Below are 15062 nucleotides of genomic sequence, written 5' to 3'. Positions count from 1 at the left end.
GCCGCCCCGCCCCGCCGGAGTCCTGAGCCGCCGGAGTCCGACGAGGTAGCCGCGCCGTTCGCCGCCGGTTTTCCGGAGAAAACCAATCCGGTTTTTCCCTGAAAACCCTAGGTTTATTTTTTTATTTTTGTTAGATCGGTTTTATCGGTTCTTTTATCTAGCGAGCGTTCGCTCGTTCGTTCGTTTTAACGAACGAGTTCACCGTTTAGTTTCAGATAACGAACGTTCGTTCAATAATCTGTTCGTCAGTTTTTCTTTTTCTCGGATTTTCCACGATTATTTCTGATCGCGATTTCTGATCCGATTTTTGTTTTAGTTTAACTTTTCGCTTGTTTATCGGAATGAGGCGATTCAAGCGCCTAGAGTTTCGTCTCGAAACCCTCTTTCCGTTTAACCAACTCAAACAAGTTTTTGCTTCTGTAAAATTTGACTTAGGTCCAGATTAGTAATCGAAACTTGTTTTCTTTCGTCGTTTGACTTTCGTTATTTCGTTCGATTTGTTTCTTTTGCAAACCGGAGTTCTTAAGTTGAACTTTCTGGTTAGATCTCTTATTTGAGTTTTACTTGTGCATTAGATGAGTACTTATAGTATGCTTGTTTGTTTGTTTGCGTTAGAGTACCCGGAGTGCGCCGCTTGCTACTTCGAATCTCTAGGTTTCGCGGATCATCAGCAAGGCAAGTAACACTTTGATCATACCTCTTACTACCCAGTTTTATTGCATTAGATCAATCCTCAAACCATTGCATGAATAGGATCTGATTAATATGTGGGTTTTGGGAAGTAGATGAGGTAGTACCTATTACCTGTTTTATTAGCAAACCTTGGGAGTTACTTCTACGTTTGTTTATGCCATGCTATGCTTGTAGACGTGGATTGGGTTTGAGCATATCCATGACAGATGTGAGAATGTTAATTAATGGTTCAACTTAAGGTGGCAACTTTAATACACATCTGGGTGGATTGAGGCACCTGGGTATTCCAGCGATTGCCTGTTGTTTTTCTTTATGGACCGCCACCCAGGCTCAAAGGGAATCATGAGATTATTCATACTAGAAACTTCTGTGTGCAACCACAAGCTATTATGGGCTCTAGCATAGTTGACTAAGTCGTGCGAACTCTTACAGTGGTAGACTAGCAGATGTAGGGGAAAGTAGGTGTAACGGTCTACCCGGTCGTAAGGTGCCAGCGCTTCTGAAAGACTATGTCTCGGTCATCCGTTTCTCAAACACCATGTAGTGCGAGAATCCCGACGGAGGAGATCGAGTCTTGTGGGGAAAAGTGCACAAACCTCTGCAGAGTGTATAAACTAATCATGGTTAGCCGTGTCCCCGGTTATGGACGTCTTGAGTATCTAGTACATGGATTATCATGTGAATCTCATCATGTGACTTTAATTAATTTTGTTGGGTTTTAATGATGATGTTTAATTGGGTTGAGAGGGTGTCTACGATCTCAATGTTTAACTACCACCATAATAGTTAAATAAAAATTTATTCCTTTGCAGTAGGGAAAAACTGGCTTTACGCAAAACTGTAACCATAGAGCTTTCCACCAGCCATATATGCATGTGGTATAGCCTATTTCTGTTCACTACTGTCTATGTGTTACATTGCCAGCATATTCCATGTGCTGACCCGTTTTCGAGCTGCACGTTCATGTTGCAGACTTTTCAGACGACGAGTAAGGAGCCTTAAGTCGTGGTTGTATACTCAGTGATGCCGTTGGAGTTGATGGACTCACTTATCTTCCCAGCCTTCCACTGTAATCGTTATTAGATGGTCTTAAGCCATATTATTTTTGTAATAAGTTCTCTTTTGAGACACTCGATGTAATAAGTGTGTGATTGCTACTCTGTTATAAATCGTTCAAGTACTGTGCGTGTCAGCATTACTGATCCAGGGATGACACTAAAGCATAGAGATCGGACCGTTTGAGGTCTGGTCGCTACAAAGCAAGACGGCAGACGTGAAAGGCTCTAAGTCAGAGTCGCACCGTATATAGAAATAATCAAACAATGGACCCACAGGGGCCAAGCACCTGCACGCTTCCGTGTGAACACTTCCAACATGGCGTGGAATCACAATGAAGCGATCGAACGGTGCAGCGCCCGGCGGACGCAAGCTATAATCAGCCGGCTGATTAATAACGTTTTCCTCAAAAAAAGAATAGTAAAATAAATAAAAAATCAGGAAAACCCAAAAAAATCTGGGTGTCAAACCTGGTCAATCATTATACTCACATGCTAACCAACCTATGGTTGGATGATTAGGAGGACAGTAGTATTCTGCCCGCATTTATCTTGGATTTATTTTAGGTTTTCAGCGATGTGCGTTTAGTGGGAAGAGATGTTCTCGTCAACTACGAGGCATCTACGCGATTTCGTAAAATCTCAAGATGATATGCCGGCTCAGTCTCTCAGAGGTGCTCATAGAGGTAGGGTGTGCCTTCATAAGGGTGAGTGTATGCGCATATATATGGGCGCTTGCGTGTGTACTCGGTTCAGTTTTGTTTCTTATACTTACGTGTGAAGTTTCATGAAGTAGTGGCTATGAAGTTTCATGAAGTGGTGACATCTGTGATATTCTTAGCAGATAAGTCAAAAAATTGATTGTATAAAAAATTGTTGGATTAAAGATCAGACTATATTTTCTTCGGTAAGCATACCATGGATGTCATTTCTTTATCAAGCTTCGCACGTGAGTAGAATGATTGATCGAGTTTGACACCGCCAAATTTCAATTTTATTTTATTTTTGTCTAGTATTTTATTTACTATTTATATAGTGTTCACACCTGCATGGGCACCCAAGAGATCCTATGCATTTATCATGCTTGGTTGGTTCATTCAGGACCGTGTGATGCAAAATTGGCATGTTTGGTAGCATGTGTTCACTGTTTGGCATGCATAGCTGATGACCCACAAGTATAGGGGATCTATCATAGTCCTTTCGATAAGTAAGAGTGTCAAACCCAACGAGGAGCAGAAGGAAATGATAAGTAGTTTTCAGTAAGGTATTCTCTGCAAGCACTGAAATTATCGGTAACAAATAGTTTTGTGATAAGGTAATTTGCAACGGGTAACAAGTAACAAAAGTAAATAAGGTGCAGCAAGATGGCCCAATCCTTTTTCTAGCAAAGGACAAGCCTGGACGAACTCTTATATAAAGGAAAACACTCCCGAGGACACATGGGAATTATCGTCAAGCTAGTTTTCATCATGTTCATATGATTCGCGTTCGGTACTTTGATAATTTGATATGTGGGTGGACCGGTGCTTGGGTACTGCCCTTCCTTGGACAAGCATCCCACTTATGATTAACCTCTATTGCAAGCATCCGCAACTACAAAAGAAGTATTAAAGTAAACCTAATCATAGCATGAAACATATGGATCCAAATCAGCCCCTTACGAAGCAACTCATAAACTAGGGTTTAAGCTTTTGTCACTAGCAACCCATCATCTACTTATTACTTCCCAATGAATTCCTTGAGGTCCAATCAATGGTGAAGTGTCATGTAGTAGACGTTCACATGACGCCACTAGAGGAGAGACAACATACATCTCATCAAAATATCGAACGAATACCAAATTCACATGACTACTTACAGCAAGACTTCTCCCATGTCCTCAGGAACAAACGTAACTACTCACAAATCATATTCATGTTCATAATCAGAGGGGTATTAATATGCATAAAGGATCTGAACATATGATCTTCCACTGAATAAACCAACTAGCATCAACTACAAGGAGCAATCAACACTACTAGCAACCCACAGGTATCAATCTAAAGTTTGGAGACAAAGATTGGATACAAGAGATGAACTAGGGTTTGAGATGAGATGGTGCTGGTGAAGATGTTGATGGAGATTGACCCCCTCCCGCTGAGAGGATCGATGGTGATGACGATGATGATGATGATTTCACCCTCCCGGAGGGATGTTTCCCCGGCAAAACAGCTCCTCCTGAGCCCTAGATTGGTTCCGCCAAGGTTCCGCCTTGTGGCGGCGGAGTTTCGTCCAGTGAGCTTGCTTATGATTTTTTCTCGGACGGAAGACTTCATATAGTAGAAGATGGGCACCGGAGGCATGCCAGGGGGCCCACGAGACAGGGTGGCGCGCCCAGGGGGTAGGGCGCGCCCCCACCCTCGTGGCCAGGGTGTGGGCCCCCTGGTTAATTCTTTCGCCATTATTTTTTATATATTCCAAAACATGCTCCCGTGAAGTTTCAAGACTTTTGGAGTTGTGCAGAATAGGTCTCTATTGCTCCTTTTCCAGCCCAGAATTCCAGCTCCCGACATTCTCCCTCTTCATGTAAACCTTGTAAAATAAGAGAGAAAAGGCATAAATATTGTGACATAATGTGTAGTAATAGCCCATAATGCAATAAATATCGATATAAAAGCATGATGCAAAATGGACGTATCAAATCCCCCAAGCTTAGGCCTCGCTTGTCCTCAAGCGGAAGCCGATAACGAAAAATATGTCCACATGTTTAGAGATAGAGGTGTCGATAAAATAGAATACGGACATGAGGGCATCATGATCATTCTTATAACAACAACATATATAAATATTGTCATATGATTTCTTATACTAAAGTAACAATTCATTCACAATTTCAAGTATGAATCAGAAACTTCATTGAAAACTAACAAACTATAATCTCAGTCATTGAAGCAATTGCAATTTATTATAACATCAGATAGAGTCAATATAAGAGCTTTTCAGCAAGTCCACATACTCAACTATCATTTAGTCTTTCACAATTGTTAACACTCACGCAATATTTATGGGTATGAAGTTTTAATCGGACACAGAGAAAGATAGGGGCTTATAGTTTTGCCTCCCAGCCTTTTACCTCAAGGGTAATGTCAAGAATAATAATTCATGAAAACTCACATCCAATTAGCTATATATATCAGGATCTTTCCAACACATTGTGTTTGCCAAAAGATAAAATGTAAAAAAGGAAAGGTGAATATCACCATGACTCTTGTATAAAGTATAGGACAAGAATAAAAGATAGGCCCTTCGCAGAGGGAAGCAAAGGTTGTCATGTGCTTTTATGGTTGGATGCATGATACGCATCCGTCATATCTACTTTTCCAAACACTTTTGCCCTTGTTTTGGACTCTAACTTGCATGATTTGAATGGAACTAACCCGGACTGGCGTTGTTTTCAGCAGAATTGCCATGGTGTTATTTTTGTGCAGAAATAAAAGTTCACGGAATGACCTAAAAATCAACGGAGAATTATTTTGGAATATATAAAAAATACTGGAAGAAGAATCCACGTCAGGGGGGCCTCCACCTGTCCACGAGGGTGGGGGCGCGCCCCCTGCCTCGTGGGCCCCCTGACGCTCCACCGACCTCAACTCCAACTCTATATATTCATGTTCGGGGAGAAAAAAATCAGGGAGAAGGATTCATTGCGTTTTACGATACGGAGCCGCCGCCAAGCCCTAAACTCTCTCGGGAGGGCTGATCTGGAGTCCGTTTGGGGCTCCGGAGAGGGGAATCCATCGCCATCGTCATCATCTACCTTCCTCCATCACCAATTTCATGATGCTCACCGCCGTGCGTGAGTAATTCCATCGTAGTCTTGTTGGACGGTGATGGGTTGGATCAGATTTATCATGTAATCGAGTTAGTTTTGTTAGGGTTTGATCCCTAGTATCCACTATGTTCTGAGATTGATGATGCTATGACTTTGCTATGCTTAATGCTTGTCACTAGGGCCCGAGTGCCATGATTTCAGATCTGAACCTATTATGTTTTCATGAATATATGTGAATTCTTGATCCTATCTTGCAAGTCTGTAGTCACCTACTATGTGTTATGATCCGGCAACCCCGAAGTGACAATAATCGGGACCACTCCCGGTGATGACCGTAGTTTGAGGAGTTCATGTATTCACTATGTGTTAATGCTTTGGTCCGGTACTCTATTAAAAGGAGGCCTTAATATACCTTAGTTTCCATTAGGACCCCACTGCCACGGGAGGGTAGGACAAAAGATGCGATGCAAGTTCTTTTCCATAAGTACGTATGACTATATTCGGAATACATGCCTACATTACATTGATGAACTGGAGCTAGTTCTGTGTCACCGTAGGTTATGACTGTTACATGATCGATCGCATCCGGCATAATTCTCCATCACCGATCCAATGCCTACGAGCTTTTCATATATTGTTCTTCGCTTATTTACTTTTCCGTTGCTACTGTTACAATCACTACAAAACCCAAAAATATTACTTTTGCTACCGTTACCTTTTGCCACCGTTACCACTACTATCATATTGCTTTGCTACTAAATACCTTGCTGCAAATATTAAGTTTCCAGGTGTGGTTGAATTGACAACTCAGCTACTAATACTTGAGAATATTCTTTGGCTCCCCTTGTGTCGAATCAATAAATTTGGGTTGAATACTCTACCCTTGGAAACTGTTGTGATCCCCTATACTTGTGGGTTATCAAGAACATTTTCTAGCGCCGTTGCCGGGGAGCATAGCTCTATTCTTTGAGTCACTTGGGATTTATATCTGCTTATCCTTATGAAGAACTTGAAAGATCAAAGAACCAAGATTTTTTCCTCAACTACGAGGGGAGGTAAGGAACTGCCATCTAGCTCTGCACTTGATTCACCTTCTGTTTTGAGTAAACTTGTGACACCTACACTTGCTATTCATTCTGATATGTCGCATGTTATTGATGATGCCACTTCTGCTATGCATGATACTTATGATGAAACTACTTCTATGCTTGATACTACTGTGCCACTTGGTGAATTTCTTGATGAACAACTTGCTAGGGCTAGAGAGAATGAAATTATTAAAACTGATAATATTGATGAAAGTGATGATGAAGATTCTCCCCCTAGATATGAATTACTTGTTGTTCATGAAGGTGTTATGGATGAAGAAACTGCTAGAGACTTTCTTGCTTGCAATGATAGTAGTGATCTTAAGAAACTATTAGCTAAGCTGAAACAAAAATCTCTGAATGCTAGAATGAAATATGATCCTGCTTATGCTACTTCACCTATCTTTATTACTGATAAGGATTATGATTTCTCTGTTGATCCTAATATAATTACTTTGGTTGAATCTAATCCTTTTTATGGCTATGAATCTGAAACTGTTGTGGCACATCTTACTAAATTAAATGATATAGCTACCCTGTTCACTCATGATGAGAAAACTCGCCACTATTATATCCTTAAATTATTTCCGTTCTCATTAAAGGGTGATGCTAAGATATGGTTTAATTCTCTTGATCTTGGTTGTGTGCGTAGTCCCCAGGATATGATTTACTACTTTTTTGCTAAATATTTCCCCGCTCATAAGAAACAAGCCGGTTTAAGGGAAATATATAATTTTGTGCAAATTGAAGAAGAGAGTCTCCCACAAGCTTGGGGGAGGCTACTCCAATTACTTAATGCTTTGCCTGATCATCCTCTCAAGAAAAATGAAATACATGATATCTTTTATAATGGACTAACCGATGCTTCCAGAGATTACCTAGATAGTTGTGCTGGTTGTGTTTTCAGGGAAAGAACTGTTGATCAAGCTAAATTGCTATTGAATAATATGTTCACTAATGAAAATAATTGGACACTTTCTGAACCAACTCCTAAGCCAACTTCTAAGAAAAGGGGTATTCTATTTCTCAGTCCTGAAGATATGCAAGAGGCAAAGAAATCTATGAAGGAAAAAGGTATAAAAGCTGAAGATGTTAAGAATTTACCGCCTGTTGAAGAAATACATGGTCTTAATTTACCGACTGTTGAAGAAACACATGGTCTCAATAACCCGACACAGGTAGTAAAGGTAAATTCTCTCTATAGATATGATAAAGCTGAAATCCCTCCTGCTAAGTTTGCTAGCCATTGTTTGGATGAATTTGATAACTTTATGGTTAAGCAAGAAGACTTCAATGCTTATGTTGGTAGACAATTGAAACATAATGCTTATATGATTGAACACTTGAGTGATTATATGGCTAATGTTAAAGGTGAACTTAAACTTATTAGTAAACATGCTTCTATGGTTACCACTCAAGTAGAACAAGTACTTAAATCTCAGAATGATTTGCTCAATGAATTAAATAATAAGAATGATGATGTTGTTAGAGTTATGACTAGAGGTGGTAAAATGACTCAGGAACCTTTGTATCCTGAGGGCCGTCCTAAGAGAATTGAGCAAGATTCTCAGAGAACTAATATTGATGCACCTACTCCTTCTAAAAGGAAGAAAAAGAAAAATGATAGGACTTTTCATGCTTCTAGTGAACCTGTTGTAGACACACCTAAGAATCCCAATGATATTTCTATTTCTGATGCTAAAACACAATATGGTAATGAACATGAACCTAGTGATAATGTTAATGATGATGTTCATGTTGATGCTCAACCTAGTAATGACAATGATGTAGAGATTGAACCTGTTGTTGATCTTGATAACCCACAATCAAAGAATCAACGTTATGATAAGAGAGACTTTGTTGCTAGGAAGCACGGTAAGGAAAGAGAACCATGGGTTCAGAAACCCATGCCTTTTCCTCCTAAACCATCCAAGAAAAAGGATGATGAGGATTTTGAGCGCTTTGCTGAAATGATTAGACCTATCTTTTTGCGTATGCGTTTGACTGATATGCTTAAAATGAATCCTTATGCTAAATACATGAAGGAAATATTTACTAATAAAAGAAATATACCAGAAGCTGAAATTTCCACCATGCTTGCTAATTATACTTTTAAGGGTGGAATACCAAAGAAACTTGGAGATCCAGGAGTACCAACTATACCATGCTCCATTAAAAGAAACTATGTTAAAACTGCTTTATGAGATCTCGGGGCCGGTGGTAGTGTTATGCCTCTCTCTTTATATCGTAGACTTGATTTGAATAAGTTGACACCTACTGAAATATCTTTGCAAATGGTCGATAAATCAACTGCTATACCTGTCGGTATTTGTGAGGATGTGCCTGTTGTGGTTGCAAACGTTACTATTTTAACGGACTTCGTTATTCTTGATATTCCCGAGGACGATAGTATGTCTATTATTCTTGGAAGACCCTTTTTGAATACTGCAGGGGATGTTATTGATTGCACCAAAGGCAATGTCACTTTTCATGTTAATGGTAATGAGCATACGGTACACTTTCCGAGGAAACAACCTCAAGTCCACAGTGTCAATTCTATTGGAAAATTTTCAACTATTACTATTGGAGGTTTTGAATTTCCTCTTCCTACTGTCAAGAAGAAATATGATATTCTTATTGTTGGGGACAGGCATATCCCCGTTGAGTTAACCTAGTGTTATTCGAAATTTCTCCAGTTCCATGTTATTCGGAATGAGTTTGTTAACAAGACTTGATCAACCTTGTTAGTGGTTTCCTTTTGATGAGCATGAGATGGATGAAGTTAGAAGGCACAACTCTCTGTGCCCTCTTTTTACTTTCTGTTATTTATATTAAATAAAGCAAAAATAATATTTTTTCTATCTGTTTCCTGAATTATCCATGCAATAAAAATACCCCGAAAATAAAAGTTCTCCAAATGCCCTGAAATTTAAATATGATTTTTTCTGAAATATTTGAGAATATCTGGCACTGAGAACATAGCAGGGGGAGCAAGCACCTAGCCATGAGGGTCCAGGGCGCGCCCACCCCCCTAGGCGCGCCCCTGCCTCGTGGGCCCATGGTGGCTCCCCTCCACTTATTACAGCTACCATACACTCCTTCTTCCTCCCAAAAACATCACTAGCCAGCTCAAACCTGAGTCCAAGCTCATCTTGCTGCCATTTTCGATCTCCTTGCTCAAAGCTTCATTCACAAAACTGCTTTGGGGGATTGTTCTTTGGTATGTGACTCCTCCAATGGTCCAATTAGTTTATGTTCTAGTGCTTTATTCATTGCATAGTTTTGCTGCTTAGGTGACCCTGTTCTTGAGCTTGCATGTCAAATTTATGTGGTCAAAAGTAGTTTTAACGCATGATATTGCCTCTAGGCACTTGTAGGAGTAGTTGCTATCAATATTGTTGAGTTTGGTTCACTTTTATTTTGAAGTTACTAAAAATTTCAGAAATTTTTTAGAGGAAGAAATATGTTTAGGAAAATGTACCAAGGTGGTTCTTCAAGGAAGTAAGGACCCAGATCAGCAATACGCGATGCAGACGAGGAACCACCAAGAGACGCTCAAGTGCGGCCTTGTGAATGGCCGGCGGAGGATTTCATGATCCAAGCGGGAATTAAAGAGGAATTTGATGCATATGTGCGTAATGCTGATTTGGAGAGCTTCGAGGCAGATAAGTGCCGTCAATACCTCTATTTAACTGATTCATTTGTGAGAATGTTTAAATTCTCATCATCATGCAATTCTCAAACTGTCCTGTTTGATCTTTATGATAAATCTTATACCATGGACTTAGAAGATTTTAACACTGCTTGTAAACTCCCTCAGTGGGGTGATGTTAGTGAACCTCGCAAATTTGAATTTAGAGATTTTCTTGCTAGTATAACTGTGGGAGAGTCTAGAGATATAACACAAGCTACCATAGAGAGCATTCATTTTTCTGCTATACATTATTTTGCTCTCTTCATAGGTAGGTGCATCAATGGTAAGGATGAAGCATGTCACATGTGTGTCCCTAATCTCAGTGTTCTCGAGAGTGCTGTATTAGGAGATAAACATTATAATTTGGGAGCCATTGTTGCACGTAGGTTGCATAATAATCGTCTTCATGGAGATTTCTTTGGTGGAATTTATGCAACTCGTATAGCTAACTTTCTTGAGATACCCATACGTGGAGACGATATTGAGTTGCCTCCTTCTTATTTAGATTATGAGGCTATGGTTCGTCATCAGTTTGTTGAGAGGAACGATCAGTTCCTCCAGTACCGACTAATCTTTGACAGACGACGCACCTATCATGTCGCCCTCCCTGCTCCTACTTTCTTTGACTTTCAGGCAAAGGGGCGATATTTTATAACCAGGGAGGAGGCAACCGAGTACGAGAGGAGGGCGGAGACATCTCGCCTCCAAGCTGCAGCTCATCAGGCAATTGCCGCTGCATCTCAGTACGACCCCAGGTACAACTTTGGATATCCGCCAGGCCAGCCGTGGCCATAGACCAACTTAGGCCAAAAGCCTAAGCTTGGGGGAGTACGTATTTCTCACCGACATTACATTCATGTTCACACATTCATGCTAGTTGTCGGTGCTCATACTTTTTCATTGTAATATCCATGCTAGTTTATTTCCCTTTTTATGCTTTCTTCTTGTGTGTTTGATAAACCTTAAGAAAAAATAAAAAAATTAGTTGTAGCTTTTAGCTAGTTTACTTTTCATGCATGTAGTAGTAATAATTAAAAAGAAAACCCAAAAAGATTTCCTGTTCTTCTTTTGCTTGTTGGGAGCTTTCCCGTGTAAATAGTTTTGTTTCTTTTCTTTGGGGTCGAGAGGAGAAGACCATAATGAAAATGTTGAGTGGCTCTCATATGCATTATTGTTGATCTAACAAAGAGCCCATATTACCTTGTCTTCTCTCTTGAATTGAATGCTTGCAGATTCCAGCTTAGTCCAATGCACGTGCACTATTATTATTATCCACACTATTCGGTCGTGCAAGTGAAAGGCAATAATGATGATTATATGATGAACTTATTGAGATGAGAAAAGCTGGTATGAACTCGACCTCTCTTGTTTTTGTAAATATGATTAGTTCATCATTCTTGATTCAGCCTATTATGAATAAACATGTTTGCAATGACAATTAGAGATTATAGTTGCTTATGACATGCTTAATTAGCTAGGAGCTTATAATGGTTTACCTTGCGTGCCAACATGCTATTAAAATGGTTGTGATGTGGTATGATAGGGTGGTATCCTCTTTTGAATGATTCAAGTGGCTTGACTTGGCACATGTTCACGCATGTAGTTGAAACAAAATCAACATAGCCTCTATGATATTTATGTTCATGGTGCATTATATCCTACTCATGCTTGCATTCGGTGTTGATTAATTTTAATGCATGTTCATGACTGTTGTCACTCTCTAGTTGGTTGCTTCCCAGTCTTTTTCTAGCCTTCACTTGTACTAAGCGGGAATACTGCTTGTGCATCCAATTCCATAAACCCCAAAGCTGTTCCATATGAGTCCACCATACCTACCTATATACGGTATCTACCTGCCGTTTCAAGTAAATTTGTATGTGCCAAACTCTAAACCTTCAAATAAACATTCTGTTTTGTGCTCGAATAGCTCATGTATCAACTAGGGTTGTCTATATCTTCCATGCTAGGCGGGTTATTCTCAAGAGGAGTGGACTCCGCTCCTCACTCACGAGAAAAGGGCTGGTCACCGGAATGCCCAGTCCCATGCTTTATGCAAATCAAATCAAAATAACTGCAAGCAAAACTCCCTCGGGACTCTTGTTAGTTGGAGGCACTCATCGTTTCGAGCAAGCCACGGATTGATGCTTGTTGGTGGAGGGGGAGTATAAACTTTACCATTCTGTTTGGGAACCGCCTATAATGTGTGTAGCATGGAATATATCGAGATCTCTCGGTTGTTGTGTTGACAATGAAAGTATACCGCTCAAAATATTATTCATATCTATTTCAAAACCGAGCTCTGGCACCTCTACAAATCCCTTCTTCCCTCTGCGAAGGGCCTATCCATTTACTTTTATGTTGAGTCATCATCCTCTTATTAAAAAGCACCAGTTGGAGAGCACCGTTGTCATTTGCATCCATTACTGTTAGTTTACATTGAGTATGACTGGACTGGATCTCTTTTATCATGAATTACAATGTCTAGTCAATCCTTGTTCTTTAAAGGTGCTCTGCATTTATGTTTTGCGGTCTCAGAAAGGGCTAGCGAGATACCATCTTGTCATATCATATCATGATTGTTTTGAGAAAGTGTCATCATCCGAGATTTATTATTATTGCTCGCTAGTTGATTATGCCATTGACATGAGTAAACATGAGACCTAAATGTTATTGTGAATATGGTTAGTTCATAATCTTTGCTAAAAACCTGAATGCTGGCTTTACATATTTACAACAACAAGAGCAAACAGAGTTTGTAAAAGTTTTTCTTTATCACTTTCAGTTTATCAACTGAATTGCTTGAGGACAAGCAAAGGTTTAAGCTTAGGGGAGTTGATACGTCTCCGTCGTATCTAATTTTACAAACACTTTTGCCCTTGTTTTGGACTCTAACTTGCATGATTTGAATGGAACTAACCCGGACTGACGCTGTTTTCAGCAGAATTGGCATGGCGTTATTTTTGTGCAGAAATAAAAGTTCTCGGAATGACCTGAAAATCAATGGAGAATTATTTTGGATTATATAAAAAAAGACTGGAAGAAGAATCCACGTCAGGGGGGGCCTCCACCTGTCCACGAGGGTGGGGGGCGCGTCTGCCCCCTGGGCGCGCCCCCTGCCTTGTGGGCCCCCTGACGCTCCACCGACCTCAACTCCAACTCTATATATTCACGTTCGGGGAGAAAAAAATTCAAGGAGAAGGATTCATCGCGTTTTACGATACGGAGCCGCCGCCAAGCCCTAAACTCTCTCGGGAGGGCTGATCTGGAGTCCGTTCGGGGCTCCGGAGAGGGGAATCTGTCGCCATCGTCATCATCAACCTTCCCCCATCACCAATTTCATGATGCTCACCGCCGTGCGTGAGTAATTACATCATAGGCTTGCTGGACGGTGATGGGTTGGATGATATTTATCATGTAATCGAGTTAGTTTTGTTAGGGTTTGATCCCTAGTATCCACTGTGTTCTGAGATTGATGTTGCTATGACTTTGCTATGCTTAATGCTTGTCACTAGGGCCCGAGTGCCATGATTTCAGATCTGAACCTATTATGTTTTCATGAATATATGTGAGTTCTTGATCCTATCTTGCAAGTCTATAGTCACCTACTATGTGTTATGATCCGGCAACCCCGAAGTGACAATAATCGGGACCACTCCCAGTGATGACCGTAGTTTGAGGAGTTCATGTATTCACTATGTGTTAATGCTTTGGTCCGGTACTCTATTAAAAGGAGGCCTTAATATCCCTTAGTTTCTATTAGGACCCCACTGCCACGGGAGGGTAGGACAAAAGATGTCATGCAAGTTCTATTCGATAAGCATGTATGACTATATTCGGAATACATGCCTACATTACATTGATGAACTGGAGCTAGTTCTGTGTCACCGTAGGTTATGACTGTTACATGATCGATCGCATCCGGCATAATTCTCCATCACCGAAATGCAATGCCTACGCTTTTCATATATTGTTCTTCGCTTATTTACTTTTCCGTTGCTACTGTTACAATCACTAGAAAACCCAAAAATATTACTTTTGCTACCGTTACCTTTTGCCACCGTTACCACTACTATAATATTACTTTGCTACTAAATACCATGTTGTAGATATTAAGTTTCCAGGTGTGGTTGAATTGACAACTCAGTTCCTAATACTTGAGAATATTCTTTGTCTCCCCTTGTGTCGAATCAATAAATTTGGGTTGAATACTCTACCCTCAAAAACTGTTGCGATCCCCTATACTTGTGGGTTATCAATGCACGAAATCTCAATGCAAAAGAACATCACTTTATATTGCCACTTGTGATATGGACCTTTATTATGCAGTCTGTCGCTTTTATTTCTTCCATGTCACAAGATCGTATAAAGCTTATTTTCTCCACACTAATAAATCATACATATTTAGAGAGCAATTTTTATTGCTTGCAACAATGACAACTTACTTGAAGGATCTTACTCAGTCCATAGGTAGGTATGGTTGACTCTCATGGCAAAACTGGGTTTAAGGATATTTGGAAGCACAAGTAGTATCTCTACTTGGTGCAAAGAATTTGGCTAGATGAGGGGAAAGGCAAGCTCAACATGTTGGATGATCCATGACAATATAATTTGTTTCGGATGTTAGAAAGCATAACCCATTATGTTGTCTTACTTGTCCAACATTAACTTTTTAGCATGTCATATTTTAATAAGTGCTCACAATCATAAAAGATGTCCAAGAT

The sequence above is a fragment of the Triticum urartu genome, chromosome 3 (assembly GCF_003073215.2).
Source record: "Triticum urartu cultivar G1812 chromosome 3, Tu2.1, whole genome shotgun sequence".
In the NCBI taxonomy this organism is placed as follows: Eukaryota; Viridiplantae; Streptophyta; class Magnoliopsida; order Poales; family Poaceae; genus Triticum; species Triticum urartu.
The sequence above is the reverse complement of the archived record's forward strand: the minus strand, read 5'-3'. Positions refer to the sequence as shown.